Raw genomic sequence first — 18,227 nt, 5'->3', positions numbered from 1 at the left:
AGTGTGTATTACTTGTCCACTAGATGTTGCTGTATTCTGTAATGAAAAAAAAAGAGTATTCATAAAGCACAAGAATAAAACTACCGAGACCTTAAGTGACCAAACTGGACCGTTTCTCATCTATTTGTTTCCGAGCCTCTTGCGAGGTTTTAGTTTTTTTTGCGGTACCTGTAGCAGTAAGATATGAACGATTTCTCCCTCTGTGAATATTTAAAAAAATGCACGACTTTCTAGTTCATGTATTCATACTTATTTTTTAAATGAATAGTGTTTTTCTTTTTAATGAATTATCTTTTTTTTACGGCAAATACACACTGTCCCTCTAAATCTGTGTTTTTCAACCTTTGTTGAGCCAAGGCACACTTTTTTTCATTAAAAAAATCTCAAGGCACACAGTCCCGGAACTATTTTCATTTTATTGTTATTTTATCTATTTATTTAGTTCAAATAATCATATTGCTTAAAATAATTGTATAGTTTTTTTTTAATCTTTTGAGGTTATCGTGGCTCAGGACATAATAATACATGTTAATATTTGTTTTGGTGTATATTTTACTGTCATTTTGAAATTTTTATTTTTTAAAAATATAACAAAAATACTGCATTTTTTTTACTACCATGATTCTTTGTTTTATAAAATAATAAAATAATAATACAAAATGAATTCGCAAAATCACTTTCGCAAATGTTTTACATTATTTGATGTATTATTGATCGTATCTGTGCAAAACTAAAACAAATAAAAGAAAGGACTATGCAGTATTTTAGAGCAGGTTGACTTCCTTATTTTAAGGTTTCTTTCCCTGTTTTCTTTGTAAGTTCAAAACCCAGTGATCTCTGGTCCCTATTTTGAGTGTCTACTAAAGTTTAAACTATTTCTACTTAAAATCATAAAAGTTATCAAATATATTTTCCTGCACTACCCCATGAGCATATTATAAGAATATAAAAGGAAAAAAATCTACTGCAACCTACTGATATGGATGTATGTGAGTTACTCGGCTGATGACCTGACGAAATCAAATATACTGAACAGCGGCATGCTTTTTCACAAAGATAAAATTGGTCAAATCCTTGCGGCACACTAGACAAGGTCTCACGGCACGCTAGTGTGCCCTGGCACACTGGTTGAAAAACACTGCTCTAAATGGATGAATGTCTATTTTAAAATTGTGTGGGGGTTTTTTGTGCAGTGTGGATGGGGATTTAATGTACTCGTGGCATTGTTATCCTCAGTATTGATTACTCAATGGTTTAATACAGTATCAGTGTGCAAAATCTTGGATAGAACAGCCTTTATTATTATCTAAATAATTAAATAAGTCCATGATTTTAGTGTAAAATTAAATGTATTTGTATGTGAACAATACAGCTTGTTACCTTGTTTTTGTTAAGCTCTAGCTTGGTCAGTACACTTATGTATTATATCTGATACCGAGGAGGTTGTTGTACTTAAACCATTGTAATATTCATTTACAATTTCTGAAGTTTAATCATTGGTGCGTTTATGAAATACAACAAAACACTCACGTGTAACCAAAGCAAACTATTATATTGCACTGGTATAATACAGTGTTTTTAACCAGTGTGCCACGAGATCTTGTCAACTTACCACAGGAAAATGCCCAATTTTCTTTTCGCAAAGAGCATGCCATCGTTCAGTATAATTGCTTTCTTCCAGTGATCGGGCAAGTAACTTTAACTTTCATCCGTACCAGTAGGTGGCAGTAGTATTATTTTTATATTCTGATGAGGTAGTAAGCATATATAATAACGTATTGTGTTTGATGAAGATGTTTAGGATTGTTTTGCAAAATAAAATATATAAAACAAATTAAAACTCATTGCACATAATTTTGCATATTTTAAAAATAATTTTTACACAAAAAAAGTTAGGTCGTAAAAAATGTATTCCACTGGCAAATGTTTGCTCATTTTAAATATTCATTTTCTAGAAAAACAAAAATCCATATATAAAAAAATAACTTGAAAAACAGTATGCCCAGGCTAAAAAAAAGTTGGAAGACAATGGTAAAAAAGTATAAACACATTTTCTTCATTTCATTTAAAAGGTTCAAAAAACATCCTTGAAATGTGAAAATACAGCTGAAATGCATCAGGTTGAGCATCTTTGTGTGGACTTCTTTGCAATCCAGATTGATTTGCACATTTCCAAAATATTTTTTAAAACGATTTTTTTTTTGGTATAAACATAAAAGCCCAGTTTGTGCCTTTCTCACTCCAAAATCAAACTAGAAACATGAAAAAAAAGTTTATCGGCTATTTAATGTCAATGTTTGTATACATTTTTGGGGATACTCTGTAGTATAAAAAAATATACTGTAATTATAATAATGATGGGTAGTTGGAGGCCTCACCTTTTCAACTTCAACAACACCATCATCATCATCATCATACACCTTGCTACAAAGTGTAATAACAGTTCTTGGCAAAAGGCCATTGGCAATGAACAGGATTGCGAATCCATGGAACAATTCATTCATTCAGAAATGGATGTACTCAGTTAATACTAGGAAAATAACATCATCACATCTTTAGCTCCCTCAACTTGTATGCCCTCACAACACATAGATGCACACATGCAGTGAAAATCTCTTGCAGCAATTGTTGTAGCTTAACTATACGATAGGTAACCTTATACCTGCCTATTTATACATGTCACCCTTATTTTATGCGTATTTTTCATCATTTCGAATCGTGTATGCCAAGGGTCTCCAACCTTTTTCAAGCTGAGAGCTACTTTTTGTTACTAAATCAGGCAAAGGGCACCCAGTTTGATATGCATTTCTGAAATTACTATTATTGTTATTACTATGTTATTACCAGGTTAAGTATTGGAAGTGGAGTTACATAAACTCAGTCAACTACAAAAAATATATATTTTGACTACAAAATCACAATGGCCTAGCACTGGTGAGCTATTTTCAGTACAGGTTCGCGAGCACCTTAGCTGTTGGAGTACCCCTGGTGTAAGTAATATTACAATTTTTGAAGAGGTTTTTTTTTATTTTTTTTTATTTTTTTAAACTCAGGTTTATTGTTAGACCAGTCTCTCTCTGCCATTTTGGCTCTAATATCTAATCTGCTACGTATATTAAGCAACAATAAATTGACTGCATGCATGGAAAGAACTAAGAAAGATGCTGAAAGAATTGTGTCATTTATTGGATGAATTAAATATACTGGTTTACACAAATTATCTTTGTTTTAATCTGTGTAGTCTGTTTTAATGTGAGTAAATAGGTGCCGTGTTCTGTTTTTAAGCTTTATTGTCGCTTAATATAGGGAACTGCAATCATTATAAAGGAAGCAATAGGATGAGGTTGTCAGGTATGGATTTCCCATGTAAGAATGGCTGTCCTCGGTTTATCTCAGGAGTGTGACATATTATTTACAAGGCTCCCCAAAGTTTTACACCCCCACAACACATAGATGCACAAACAAGCGCTCAGAATTCCCGTGCACCTTTTTTTGCAACTTGCCAAGACGTGAGGTAACTTTTTCTCCATTTCCATCCACTTACCTTCCAACATTAGCTGTTCACATCATAGAACTAGGAGCGACAATCCAAAAACGATCCGGCAGGGTTCGGTCCAAGTCCTGTGGCGCGTTCCGGTCCGGGAGAGGAGGATGAAACTGGGCGTAAACCTCCTCCGAATTTGTCGGCTGCGCGTTTGGAGAAGGAGCGAGGAGCGGCGCGCGCGGATTGTGCGCAGACAGAATGAGTGGGGGGGCCGAACCAAAATAATGAGTGCGCGCACGCACAAGAGGCACTTGCGGATTGGTTGCAGAAGCCGTGACGCAACGGCAGGTGACTCCTCTGCGTTATAGATGGGTTCCTTCAAAATAAATAAAATAATACACAGGCCCCTCGGGGGCGCTGCTTTGAAAACATTTTGATGCCAGGACACCAAACTTCTTTTGGCGCAAATGAAAACGATTTTATGTTAGTGCAATCACACATTGGGCAAAGCATCAAATATCCTGTTCAAATACTGCTTTTTGTAGTTTTTATTACATCTGGTGGTTTGTTTTTATCACAGGAGGAGTAATTCAATAAATGATGGAGGGGAAATGTAATTCTAGTTAGGTTTATTAGATTTAGAAACCTGGGCATCTTTGGTTTTGTCCCTATCTCATAGATAGACATTTATTTGTAGGTATGGATGCATGTTCCTCCAGGACCCATTAAATCACACGTGGAGTTCCCCAAGTTTCAATTTTAGGCCTAGTATTTTTTAATCTGTATATACTTCCCCTTGTGGATGTCATCAGGAGACATGAAGTCAACTGTGGGGCTTTTTACTGTCCCGTTGTATGCTAAATGTTTTTACGCACTTTGAGTTACAAATACATTTTATTTGACAGGAAATACATAGTGTCATTGAATTTAATGTGGCCCCGATACACTTGCATGTTATTGCTTCAAGTCAGGAGCAGACAGGCAGATTTTCTACGTACTGTCATTGTTCTCTTATTTTGATCAGTGGATTTTCTGAAAAAATATTTATTTGAAACAGAGGCCAACCTAATATATTAGCCCACTGCATGTTTTATTAAAGGGACCGTTTGTATTATTTTGTTTCCATTAGCAGTAAAAAATATGGCATTCATTAGAAAATGCCAATATTGATTTGAATAATGAGCAAAAATACATGAACGGTTACCTAAAAGTTTTTTTTATGCAAATACTTGTGACATTAGTATTTAGTTTACATTACATGAGGCTTAGAGGGGGCTGACATGATTTTCCACTGTCTTGTTGCCACGGGTACTCTCGTATACCAAAAACCTTGTGAAAGGCTGGAAGAAAAGAATAAATGTGCAGTTTGGTCACTTTGAGTCTCTGTAGTTTGTGTTATTGTGTCTTGTAGCAGTTGCAATGCACAAGACACTAGTAATCAATTATTACACAGTGCCCCTTAACGGTACCCACAGGTTGTAGTTCATTTTCAAAACATCGTACTTTTTTATTTTAATTTCGACAAATTGTCCAATCATAATAGCCTTCTGTTTGTTCTTCTTCAATCAATTTTGACTCAAAATGATATGTAAGCGGTGGCTAGCATGCGAAGTCCAGCTACCGCAGCCTTCCCGTGTGGAGTTTGCATGTTCTCCCCATGCCTAAGTGGTTCTCCTCCGGGCACTCTAGGTCCCTCCCACATTCCCAAAAGCATGCATGTCAGGTTGATTGGCCGGTCCAAATTGTCCATAGGAGTGAATGAGCGAGTAAGTTGTCTGTCTTTGTGAGCTCTGCGACTGTCTGGAAACCAATTCAGGGTGTCCCCTCCCGACTGCCTGAAGATGGCTGGGATGGGCTCCAGCACCCCTGTAACCCTACTGAGGATAAGCGGTGCAGATAATGGATGGATGGATAATATGTAAGCCACTATCTAGTGGGCAATCCTGGAATAACTATTTTTGTGTTACTAAAATGTGTCACTGTATATACAGGCATGGTTGTATGAGTTTATATCTACCGGTATATTTTTTTAATTTTTTCAATGACTTTTATGTCCTTCATTCTTACATAATTAATCTACTTCGTGATTAGTCATATAAACAGAGTATTATTATTTCATTTGTGATACAATCACCAGACTCCTGGATACATCCATTCATCCAGTGGTTATACAGTCTCTTCAGTGTTTTAAGTGGTGTTCCGATTTACTGTCTTATCAAGCCCCCTGCAGGGTGCACTGGCATTTTAAAAGTGCATTTTGTATTTTCTTGGGTTGCCTCTGTTTGATATTAAAATTAGTTTGATGATCTGAAACCTCTGTGAGTGATAAATGTGCAAAAAACACAGCAATCAGCTAGGGGGCAAATACATTTTCAGAGCACTGTACATCTCTGATCACATTTATGCAACAATATTTTCAAACATACATCCATCCATCCATTATCTGGACCGCTTATCCTCAGTAGGGTCAAAGAGGTGATGGAGTCCATCCTGGATATTTTCGGGCAGTGGGCAAGGGACAACCTAAACTGGTTGCCAGCCAGTTGCAAGGCACAGAGAGACAGAAAACTCACTCGCTCCTTCACACCTAGGGACAATTTAACTGGCCAATTAACCTGACATGCATGTTTTTTTCTGGAATGTGGGAAAAAAAACACGTAGGCACAGGGAGAACATGCAAACTCCACACGGGGAGGCTGCGGCAGCTGGACTTGAACCTTGAACCTCTGTACCGTGGGGCTGTGCGCTAACCACCCTGCTTACTTCCAAACAACTCATTAACAAAACATTAGAGAGAAAAATGTATTTTTTATCAAAATACAAAGTCAATGCAAATAATTATTTTTATTTACTTTACACTTTATTGTGTCAGAAATATGAACATAACTAATCTTTTAAACGACAATAACAAAATACAGTTCCCTCCATTGTTTTGACACTTGGCCCGGATATGCGTAAAGCCAATGTTTGAACATACTTTTTGATAAACAAATATGGCAGCAGGGCTAATCCTAACAGGAATGTGTGTAAGCCAATTACAGTTTCGTCTTGTGCAGGCACCTGAAGAATGGAGCCTCGCAGTTTTCTGTTCAGCCTCACTGAGCGCTTCCTGTCGCACACTCATGCAACCGGGTTGTATGACTGCAAAAACAGACGACGATCACGGGAAAATTTGAATCGGACACCTATTGAATACTATGCGGGTGTCCTTGCAAGCACATGATGTGTATTGGATTATATAAGACTGTCTGCTAGGTGAGAAAGAGGTGAAAAGGAAGCTGATCTTGTTAGTCTATTATTTTGATGTCCTGGCTAGTGCTCCAGAACAAACCTGAATGTGGGCCTTGATCTGCCAACCTACATTAAAAGTTTTTATTCAAACATTCTGTTATTGACAATTAAGGCAAAATCATGGAGAATTTATGTCAAACTGCAGAAAATGGTGGAATGGTTTTGTGACACACCCCTTGTGAAATATTTGCTCCGGCCAAATATTTTTTAGTTAAAAAAGACAATCATTGATCCAAGATGTTAAGTTCTTAGATTCGCGGCAACCAGTGTTAAGATGAACGCGTTACCAAGAAACACAATTACTTTTCTCTTTGACGAGTACTGCAACGCGCAACAAAATGTTGTATCGCAACTGTTTTTGCGTCATGGTGCGTTACTGGGCTCCGTATAAAAGAAGTTCGTTGGTATCAAAGTTTTCTGACGGTTCACTGTTACTCCAACGCTCATAATGTTACAACCCAAGGGATCCAATACTTTATATAGTTTATATGTATAGTGGTACCCCTACTTACAAATGTCTCTATATACAAAAGTTTCAGGTCACAAAGTACCTGAACGGGGAAATATTGAATTATTGATAGTTACAAAAAAGTTTCAGGATACAAAGTCCAAAATACAGTACAGTATGTGCTGATATTCTCTGCTCCCAGAGTTCTACCTGGCAATCCGATGCGTACGTGTGAATCTGGGCATGCTCTTTGTGTCCCGAGTTAAAGTTAAAATGTAAATAAATATATTTACTATTTCTTTTATACTTTATTTTTAGATATTATGTCCATATCGTTTTATGTTCATTGTGCAGTAATCTACTTTTAACATGTATTTGTTTCATGTTTCGATACTCTTTTAAGATTCATTAAAAATCTATACTTTTGCAGGGCTTAGAACGGATTAGCGCATTTACATTTAAAAGATATCGCTACTTACAATTTTTTTAGGTTAGAAAGGTACTCCCAGATCAAGTTACCTCTACAGTACACCTGATCACAGTTATGGTGGTGCTGTCTCAAGTACAGAATATGAGGACACGGAATTTTTCGCTATGAGATACCGTATATACTTATATCTATAGTATAGTTTTTCTTTAGGCGTGAATACTTTTTATCAGTGGTGAATACTTCATATTTTTCTATTTATTGTTTTTTTATACCCCAACTGGTGTGCAACCCTAATTTCATTGTAGCAACACAATAATAATAAGTAATTCTGATGGTAATTTGTAACAACCTTCAGATTAACACACTACTTTTGGGTGCCAGTAGTATTGGGGGTAACGTAATTGTCACGGTTGCCCAATTGGTCCCAACTGTAAGTATGCTACGCTATTGGGGTCTGATACCTGTTTCCTGCCCTGGTTCGTGACAGTAATTGCTTTTTAGATTAGGTAACTATAACTTAAAATGTGTTTCCTGTCCAAAACGGACGTCGGCTGTCCTGTTACAGAGGTGTCGGACTTGGTGCGACGGAGGCCAGCTCGCCTTCTTCCCCCGGCCGCAGACTCGACATGGTCTGAGCGATCCGTGGAGTTTCCTGCAATTTCACACCGTCTGCCTTTGCCGAAAGCTGCGTGAACACACGATAACCGCGGTCCACTCGAACGCCGTCCTTACTCCAATTCCCCAATCTCAACTGTTAGCAGAATTTCTAATAAACGAATAATAAAGTGCAACTTGAGAAAGGTTTTGGTTAAAAAAGCCTAAAAGAAAAGTAAGTTGTTGAAAAGTTTAATATTTTTAATTGTAAGGGTTCTTTTTTACAATCCTCTCCTGTTTTCCTTTTAAGTTCCAAATGTATTGATGTCTTCTCTCTCTATTTTGAGCGTTGACTAATCTATGAACTTCATTATGTTTATTTAATTACATGATTGGACAAATATTTTGGTGTGCTACTTATTAGCACGTCTGAAGACAGTCGAGACCAGGCCTCACAATTTCCTTCCCAAGTCTAGAATATAAACATTTAAAGACTAGAAAAAAATTAAGTAGAGTCCGAATTAAATTTGATGTTAATCAGGGTTTAATAATGGGGTGAATGGCTCTGTTGGTATTTTTATAGCGATAAGTTTATTCTGTTTTTAATAAAATAGGATGCAACAGAGATATCATAGGATGCCCGTTCTTTATTTTGACCATTATACTTCACTGTCAGGCAATAAAGTTGCCGTTTTTTGATATTTGTTAGGATTGTATAATTATATTTATCCTACAGTTGACATTTAATATGTTATATATGTGTTCTCAGCCATTTTGAAGAGTTCTCAGCCTGTAAACTACTCTCCAAGGCCATGAGTTGTGTTTTGATGTACAGACTGTGTTTTGTTCTCACATACCAACGGATGTACCCTGACCTGGAATGACCTCTTCATGCCATAACTCAGGAAGGAAAGGGAGTCTTACCCAGGACAAAGGAAACCTTCCATCATCGGCTGGAAAGCAGGCTTTCAAAAGAAGACTGATTAACTCTACGTAGCAAAGGCAAAAACTGAATATTAGAAGGGAGGTTTTTCGAGGAGATCCTCAGAGCCAGAGCGAGAGCCGAGCCAAGCCAGAGCGCAGCAAGCAGGGCAGAGCGAGCGAAAAGATGTCTAACAGCAGAATCTCGGCGGCTCTCAATATGATGATTAATAAAGTAACTAATTCTAAATAACCGATTCTCTATGTCTTCTTTTATTACAGAGCGTTTTATTAAAAATGTTGGGGACATGAACCTAACAATATTCCACACTCTTTACAGCAGATCTTCTTTCTGTAACAATGAGATTTCATAAAAACGAAGTTTTCAGGGGTGGATCATCAGAACAGGTTGAAATTTTTGCAATTTGGGTAAATTCTTCTCCTGTTCTCCTTGCAAGTTCAAAATGCGTTGACGTCTTCTCTCCTTATATGGATTATCTACTAAAGAATAAACAAATCATATATTTAACTTTTTTGTTAATAATTAAAATAAAATGCAAAATTATAAAAATAACACAGTGCCTTGAAAAGGCAATATTGTCTGATTTTGTAATAGGCAGATTATGTCACTCTTTTTGTCTAACGCAGTTTTTCATAAATTTACCATAAAATTAAGAATATATTAAATATTAAAAATGTCCGCTTCTATATAAACAATACACCCAGTTGCAAAATTTATCTGAAATAGCAGTTGATAGATAATTTCAGACTTCTTTTAGTTTTTCAAAATGAAAAAAAATCAAACAAATCCAAATCAGAGAATATGCAATATTTAATTATATATCTTATCATTTTACTACTAACAAAACAAGTACAGTGGAACCTTGGTTTTCGAACGCCTCTTAGTTCGAACAAATTGGAGTCCGACCAAAAATTTCGGGAAATTCTTGCTTCGCTGTTCGGTCAAAAAATCGGAGTTTGAACGCTGGTAATGCGTGAGTGCGTACGCTAGGGTGCAATGCTGAGCGGCGTACGGGTGTTTTAGCCCCTTATTATGTCTCCGAAGAAAGTCAGTGCAAGCAGCAAAGTTACTACAGGTGAAAAAAGAAAAGTAGTGCGTACAACTATTGCATTTAAGAAAGAAAGAATAGCAAAATATGAAGGAGGTGTGCGAGTGTCTGATTTTGCTAGGCAATACAGCATGGTTAAATCTATGATCAGTACGGTACTAAAGAATAAGGAAGCTGTGAAAGGGAGTGAGTGCTATAAGCAAGCAACGGCCGCAAGTTTTGGAAGAGGTTGAAAAACTTCTGATGATTTTCCTCTCCCCACCGACCACCTGCGCGTTCTGCTGACCACCACAAAGGTAAGAAATCCTATTCATAATAATTTTCTTTATCCTTTTTCTTTATTTTTACACGTTCATGTTAGCGTAATCTTTCTTACGGAAGATTACGATAACGCGAACGTACGATTAGCCTGGGTTAGCTTTACGTTAAACATTCAAGGTAAACATTCAGGGTGTTGGAACGGATTAAAACGATTTACATTATTTTTAATGGGAAAAATGATTTCGGTGATCGAACAAGTCGGTTTTCAGACAGGGTTCTGAAACGGATTATGGTCGAGAACCGAGGTTCCACTGTAACAGATAATACTTAAATCATGATGGCTAAGAATTACCTTTCCTTTTTTAGTCTAATACCCGTGTTAATATTTTCTTGTTTTAGTTTGAAAAAATTAAGAAAATCAGAAAAATCCAATATAGATAAGATGCAACATTTAATTTTACATCTTATATTACTACTAACAGATCAAGTAACATCTAAAACATGATACCCAACAAGGATTACCTTAAATATTTTCGTCAAATATTTTTTTTTTTTCTGTTAATTTTCTTGTTTTAGTGTAAAAAATAAGTAAATTAGAAAAATCCAATTGAGATGATAGGCAATATTCAATTTTACATCTTAACATGTTAAAACTAACAAAACAAGTAACATACCTAAAACATGATGCCCAACAAGGATTATCTTTCCTGTTTTAGTCAAATATTGATTTTTGCTAATTGTCTTGTTTTAGTGTAAAAAAATAAGAAAATCAGAAATATCCAAATGAGATAATATGCAATATCCCATTTTACATCTTAACCTTTTTTTACTAACAAAACAAGTAACATACCTAAAACATTATACCCAGCAAGGATTACCTTTCCTATTTTCGTCAAATATTGATTTTGGTTAATTTTCCTGTTTTAGTTTGAAAAAAAATTAAGAAAATCAGAAAACTCCAAATCAGATAAGATATAACATTTGATTTTACATCTTATCATTTTACTACTAACAAAACAAGTAGCATACCTAAAAACATGATACCCAACAAGGATTACCTTTAATATTTTCGTCAGATATTGATTTTTTTTTCTGTTAATTTTCTTGTTTTAGTGTAAAAAAATAAGTAAATCAGAAAAATCCAATTGAGATGATATGCAATATTCAATTTTACATCTTAACATTTTAAAACTAACAAAACAAGTAACATACCTAAAACATTATACCCAACAAGGATTACCTGTCCTATTTTCGTCAAATATTGATTTTTGTTAATTTTCTTGTTTTTGTTTGAAAAAAATTAAGAAAATCAGAAAACTCCAAATCAGATAAGATGCGACATTTGATTTTACATATCTTATCATTTTACTACTAACAAAACAAGTAACATACCTAAAACATGTTACCTAACAAGGAGTGCTTTTTTTAGTCAAATATCGCTTAAAAAAATAAGAAACATTGAAATATGATTCACAAAATGACCCAAAAAGAATAAATTCCGATTGAAGAGAATATCTTAATTACTTAACTTTTAATTTCCCTACTAACTTTAACTTGGTATTATGTGGAAAATGGATAAAACTGTGCAAACTTTTCTCAAGTATCCTTTATGTGTGAACGTTTTTTGTTCAACTTCCCATTTAAGGTTGATTTTTGAAAGTGAATACATTTCCTATCATTTCAATACAAGCAAATGGCTACCTCCTCAGAGACTTTTGTTTACATAAACAAGAGGGAGAAAATCCATAGTCGCTAAGATTTTGTTCCTGGAGTGACACAAAAAAAAGCCTTTGCTATGATCTCTTCTGAACAATGAATTTGCTTGCAGGTAAAATACGCTAACCCCAGCCACTTCTCCTCATGTTTTTTTACATTTATTGTTTTCATCTCATATGTGATCTGAGTTCTCCATGCATGCGCCAAGTGGGCCAAAAGCAAATGAGGCATTAAATTACCCTGCCCTACCTTATCGTCTAGCACCTTTTGCTTTTGTTCTAGCGATGCTTCTCGCCTCCTCAGCCTTGTATAGGCATCTCTACATTCAGACTGCTCACGTGAATAAATGGCTTAACCCTTGCACTTGATGTGTTCAAGCGAATGTGTTTAGCACCTTAATCAAAGCCAGTTTGCTTTTATCTTGCAGGTTGGAAAGAAAAAAACTGCAGAGTGTTAAGCCCCGAATTTTGCTTTTGGCTTCAGATACGCGGGGGGCACGGCACTTCTTGGAGGGAAACGGCATTGCGCCAACTTTTATCATTTTGGCGCTTAGTCGCCAAATTCCTCAAGTTTTTTGAGGCACAGAGCAAAACGGCGAGCTGTCCTTTTCATTTGAAGCATGCGCTCTGAATACAAAGACCCCAACGATGTCTAAAAAAATCATACCCTTGTAAAATGGATTTTTTTTTTGCCCACATTATTCGTATAGTTCATATAGGAAGGAAAATAGGTGGTTTGACGATACTTTATTCAACATTTACGACGTACTCACGATATTTCAATTTTTTCACCCAAAAGTCAAGTCAGCAATTTCGACATTCAAATTGAACCGCAGCTATAATACCTACAAAAAATACTACAGTTTTCTTTCTGTATCATCAGAGTGATTGTCAGGTCGCTTGAGTTTCCTCTAATGCCCGAGAAACGATAAAAAGCAAATGCAATTTTGTCCGTTACTGCACATTTGACACCTAAGCCTTCAGCTCCGGTCGAAATTAGTTTTGTGTCATTCACGAACGACCTACCTCTATGAGTTGGCTCAGCGAAGTGAAATTTCATTTTATTTACGTGTCATGAAGAGGAGCAGGAAACAGGAAAAAAAGACCCATTAACGTAGACGTACTCTCAATTTATTGGAAAAAGAGGAGGAGGGTGCGCACTCTCGATCCGGGGATCGATGTTTGCAAAGTGGATTAGAAATCCAAACAAAAGAAAAGTCGTCCAAGACGGATCAGACCTAAAACAAAACAGGATCAAACGCAGGCAAATTTACACACTAGGCATTTCTCGGAGTCAAACAGAACTTGCAGAAATCTCACAGAAGGTTCACAAAAATCTCACAGGGTTTAACAAAGTTTAATAAATGCTCAGGCAAAGCACAGCTCAAAAGAATGTGTTTAAGTACTCCAAGAAGCAATCAGTCAATGCGTCTCAGCCGGTGTCCATGGGCGGGACCAACTGGGCGCCATGGCAACCGCGTCAGACGTGACATTGCGAGGACTCAGGTGGAGGAGATATAATTTTGTCTAAACCCGCCCCCCTCTGTGCATCATGCAGAGCAAGCTTGTGACACATAAAACTGTATAAACAGAGGGACAAAGAAAAACAATCACATTTGGCTAATAAAAACTAAAAAAAAATCAACGAGAGAGAAGCTCGGCCCAACCCCGACAGACTGACCAGGTGTGAAATTCAGATTGGGTTGAGCTTGGGTTCGGGCTTAAAATCTTAACTCTAAGCTTAGAGTTGGTTTGAGATCAGATAATTTTGTAATTGTAATCCTGTGCAGTCCTTTGAGACATTTTTGTGATTAATGGCTATATAAATAAATGTGACTTGACTTGACTTGACTTAAGTGGCAGACGAAAACCCTTTTCTGCTTGCGAAAGGTAATGCTCACTTCTGAGTGGTCCGACCCTTTACTATTCAATCAACAAAATATATTTCCGTATGCAGCTTGTCTGTGGTGGATTTCCACCCCATAGGCGATCATATTTTTTTCGTCACCGAAGGCTTTCATCAAGACTCTTTAGTTGGCGCTTATACGCCAACTAGAATTCGGATCCTCTAAACCAACATCAAAGATTAAGGATATTTTGTGAAGCGAGTAGATTGAGTGGATTACAAATCGTACCAGCAACTACTGGCTTAAATGTGATTGTTTAAATGCCTAAATATGAAAGCACATATCTGAAAGCAGCACAACCAGTGAAAAGCAATTGAAGAAAGCTGACAGAGGATTTTGAATTCTTGAGTATTGATGGAAAAAATATAATCAACATTACCGTATTTTCCGCACTATAAGGCGCACCTAAAAGTCTTTATTATTTTCAAAAGCTGACCATGCGCCTTATAACACAGTGCGCCTTATATATGGCTCAATATTAAATTTGCAAGGTCTCGCAACTTACTCAACAGCCGCCGACTAGATTCTCCCCCGAGCGCGAAATCGTCCGCGGTGTATGCTGGGATTTATATACCGGCGTTTCATTGGCTAACCAATGTGTCAATTATCATTTGAATCGATCACTATTGGCTGAAGTTATTCGGAGCCTCGGATTGGCTAGATGCCCAAAACAAACCCTCCAATCGGCCGGGTTTAACAATGGCGTAGCAAGTCCGCGGTGTATGCTGGGATTTATATACCGGCGTTTCATTGGCTAACCAATGTGTCAATCATCATTTGAATCGATCACTATTGGCTGAAGTTATTCGGAGCCTCGGATTGGCTAGATGCCCAAAACAAACCCTCCAATCGGCCGAGTTTAACAATGGCGTAGCAAGTCCGCGGTGTATGCTGGGATTTATATACCGGCGTTTCATTGGCTAACCAATGTGTCAATCATCATTTGAATCGATCACTATTAGCTGAAGTTATTCGGAGCCTCGGATTGGATAGATGGCTAAACCAAACCCTGCAATTGGCCGAAAAAGATGTGTCAATCATCAGTTAAATCGATCGCTATTGGCTGAAATTATTCAGAGCCTCCAATAGGCTAGATGACCAAAACAAATCTTGCAATTGGCCGAGTTTAGCAATGGCGTAGCAAGCTTAGCAAGCTTGCTAAAGTACACCATAGAGAAACATGTTTTATCAGTCTGTATTTGCAAATAATTTACTCTCCTGGATTTACTTCACTAACGGTTGTAAGAAGACCATGATTGCGTATCATTATTGAACATGAGAACTTAGGTGAGTTATGCGGCTTTATGTTTTCCCGGTATCTTGTTTTAGAACGATCTTGATGTTGCTGTGATGAATTGAGTGAATTAAACTCAATTCCAAGTGTTTATTGTCATATGCACAGTAAAGTTGCGAGTGAAAAAGAAAATAGAAACATAGAAATGTTTGGCATTTCTTGAATCCCAAGACTTCAACCTTCCGAATGATATTTGAAATGACGCATTTAAGTGACATTGTACGGACACCGCATCCGCACGTGTCTACGACACGTATTTGCTTCTTTGCAAGCTTTGGGAATGTTAAGGGGGTAAGAAGTTGGACTGAACTATCTGACTGTTTTGTCCACGTTCCCATTGTAGCGCCTTATAATCCGGTGCGCCTTATCTATGGAAGATATAAGACCAAAAACTATTTTTTGGGGGTGCGCCCTATAACCCGGTGCGCCCTATAGTGCGGAAAATACGGTACATGATTCGAATATATTTTAGTCTATCAGAAAAGGGCTTGCAGGTCCTCATGACAAAAAAATGCCAACTTTTTACATCCGTGTTGCAATCTGGCACTCTTCCTCAGAGTTTTGTTGCTCTTGCGCTGTTGCCCAGAAATAAATGACTAACATTTAACGCCACATCCTCTCTTTTGCATTTTCTTTTGGTAAAGTGGTAGATATGTGGTCGTCTTTGTAATCCCTGTGTGACTCGGTAATAGTACCTATTCAGAATGGTTACCTGATCGAAACATGCAATGTACACAACTTTGATTGGAGCGTAATACGCATCAACTGTAAATGGATTCACGTTTCATGCATGTTTGCCTGTCTCCTGCAAAGGTGTCTCATTAGGCACAGTAACTTTTACAAATAAATGAACCTACATCTTATTCATCCTTTGATTGACAGTGCAGGAATATATAAACTCTAGCATAGAAGTCTATGTGCTGCTCCTTATTAACAACACGAAAAGGTAACATTTCAAGTCTGTCATGCAATCTGGCACTATTCTCCACAGTATGACCTGGCGCAGTTGCTGTTCTGCAGCCATAGGCGTCAGCACCAAATTCCCCATGCGGTTGGTATTGCACTTTACAATGGCAGAGTGTCAGATATGACCTTTGGAGGGCGGGATCAATTTTGACCCACACAATTGCACAATATGGTCATTTTTCCCGACTCCATACAGCGTTCAGTTTTAGCTTAGGAATGAGCTCAAAAGCCTGTCAGATAAAAATACTGACAAAGACACAGTAAAAAAGGGATACCACAAATTGGAGTATCCAGTTTCAGATGAAGGTATTGGGAAAATCATTGTGAAAGCACTCAACTGACAATCAAGCGGAAGCCAACAACCTGCAGTGAGACGAGCAGCAGGCGCATAGTGCTACCAACAGCAATCACAATCAAATCAAAAGCGTTGTAAGACTCAAAATCTGTCCGAGTGCCTTTGAAGAGACTCCCTTCACAGAGTATTTAAAAAAGTCAAGTTGGGTCACATTTATTTGTATAGCACTTAATCACAAAAAGTCTCAAAGGGATGCACAAACCATTACATCCCGTGATCTGAAACCTATTAAAGCACAAGAAAAAAAGGAAACTTAAGAAACCTTGACAAGCACATGATGTAATCCCTTTCCAGGATGACCAAAGTGCAATGGATGTTGCAAGGGCCTCGACAGACAATACACTGTCTGTAATAACTCAAATTGTGCAAAAAGTCCAATTGATCAGATTGACAACCTTCCTGTTTCTAAATCTCGGATGATTGTTTGCGTTCTAGATGATGACATGCATAAGATCCAGGTGGTCTGAAGGCATAGGCCGTGCGACATCCTGACCCATCCTTTTCCCTCAGCCAGAAGGTCCAAATTATTTTCCCAAAAATGTTGTCTCATTTGAGGTGATACAGGCAAAAATAAAATGAATGAATGAGATACTGAAATGACGCAATCCATTTCTGTGTGGCATTTTCTTTTTTGTCTGGGTCATTCACCTCTAGAGTGACCTACCTGATTGCTTGTAAAAGATTATGCTCTTGGCCGAGTTTGTAGTTGAGAGAGAGAAATATCTTCCTGGGAAAGCTGCTGAGTCAGAAAAAATAAACAGTCCACTTTTTTGTGACATTTTTTTTAATCTGGGGAAAACTGCCTGTAAAACATGGTGTTCATATTCAATGTCGTTGTGGCCTGGGAGAGTGGAATGTCTTTCTGGAGGAAAATGCTAAGTCAACAAAACCAAAAGTGCTGGGTCATCTCTTTTGGTATTTTTATTATCTATGGTAACCTAACTTCCTGTGAAACATGCTGGTCATATCTAAACTCCTTGTTTCTTGGGTGCACAGACACACAAACAGACTTACATACACATATACCTCCTTAGATCTCAAACTAAAACATTATCCTTACACTATTTTCTCGCGGGTGATACAAATTACGCTAGATAGAAATAACAAAATCATAACTGTGAAAATTGCATATTGTTATAAAAAAGAACAACAACAAAAAAAAATTATCCCTAACTTATAAAGGAGGTCTTTTCACTGCTCATTTTGAATAAAACATCAATAGATAGGTAATCCCTCATTATGAAAGAGTTTAAGAAAAAAAGATACTGGATGGCTTAACTAGCTGCTAGCTTGCTAATACGATCACTAATATTGTTGTTTGAGGCCAAGCTTTGCGCTAGAAGTAACATCGGGCCTTAAAAATATCAGCGAGAGAAAAACCCGCCTCTGCCCGGCCGGAATGTAATGATTGGGCAGGGTTAGTGTTCATGCCTAAGATTTCACTTCTAGTCTGCGCCAAGTCCAAATCCTTGGTCTCAAAATCGCCCTCTT

General features: G+C 37.2%; 1 protein-coding gene across 1 annotated transcript in view; it reads right to left on the bottom strand.

The window, feature by feature from the left end:
* chrm3a (cholinergic receptor, muscarinic 3a) overlaps positions 1–3,724 on the bottom strand; it is a 131,408-nt gene extending 127,684 nt beyond the window's left edge. Inside the window, exon 1 of the mRNA XM_088351589.1 lies at positions 3,545–3,724. The gene's annotated coding sequence lies outside the window, so the exon portion shown is untranslated. The remainder of the gene's footprint in view (positions 1–3,544) is intronic.
* Between the last annotated feature and the right edge of the window lie 14,503 nt (positions 3,725–18,227).

Source organism: Urocampus carinirostris, chromosome 13 (genome assembly GCF_059441175.1).
Source record: "Urocampus carinirostris isolate Australia breed hairy pipefish chromosome 13, RoL_Ucar_1.0, whole genome shotgun sequence".
NCBI classification, from domain to species: domain Eukaryota; kingdom Metazoa; phylum Chordata; class Actinopteri; order Syngnathiformes; family Syngnathidae; genus Urocampus; species Urocampus carinirostris.
This window is presented reverse-complemented; position numbering and strand designations above follow the sequence as displayed.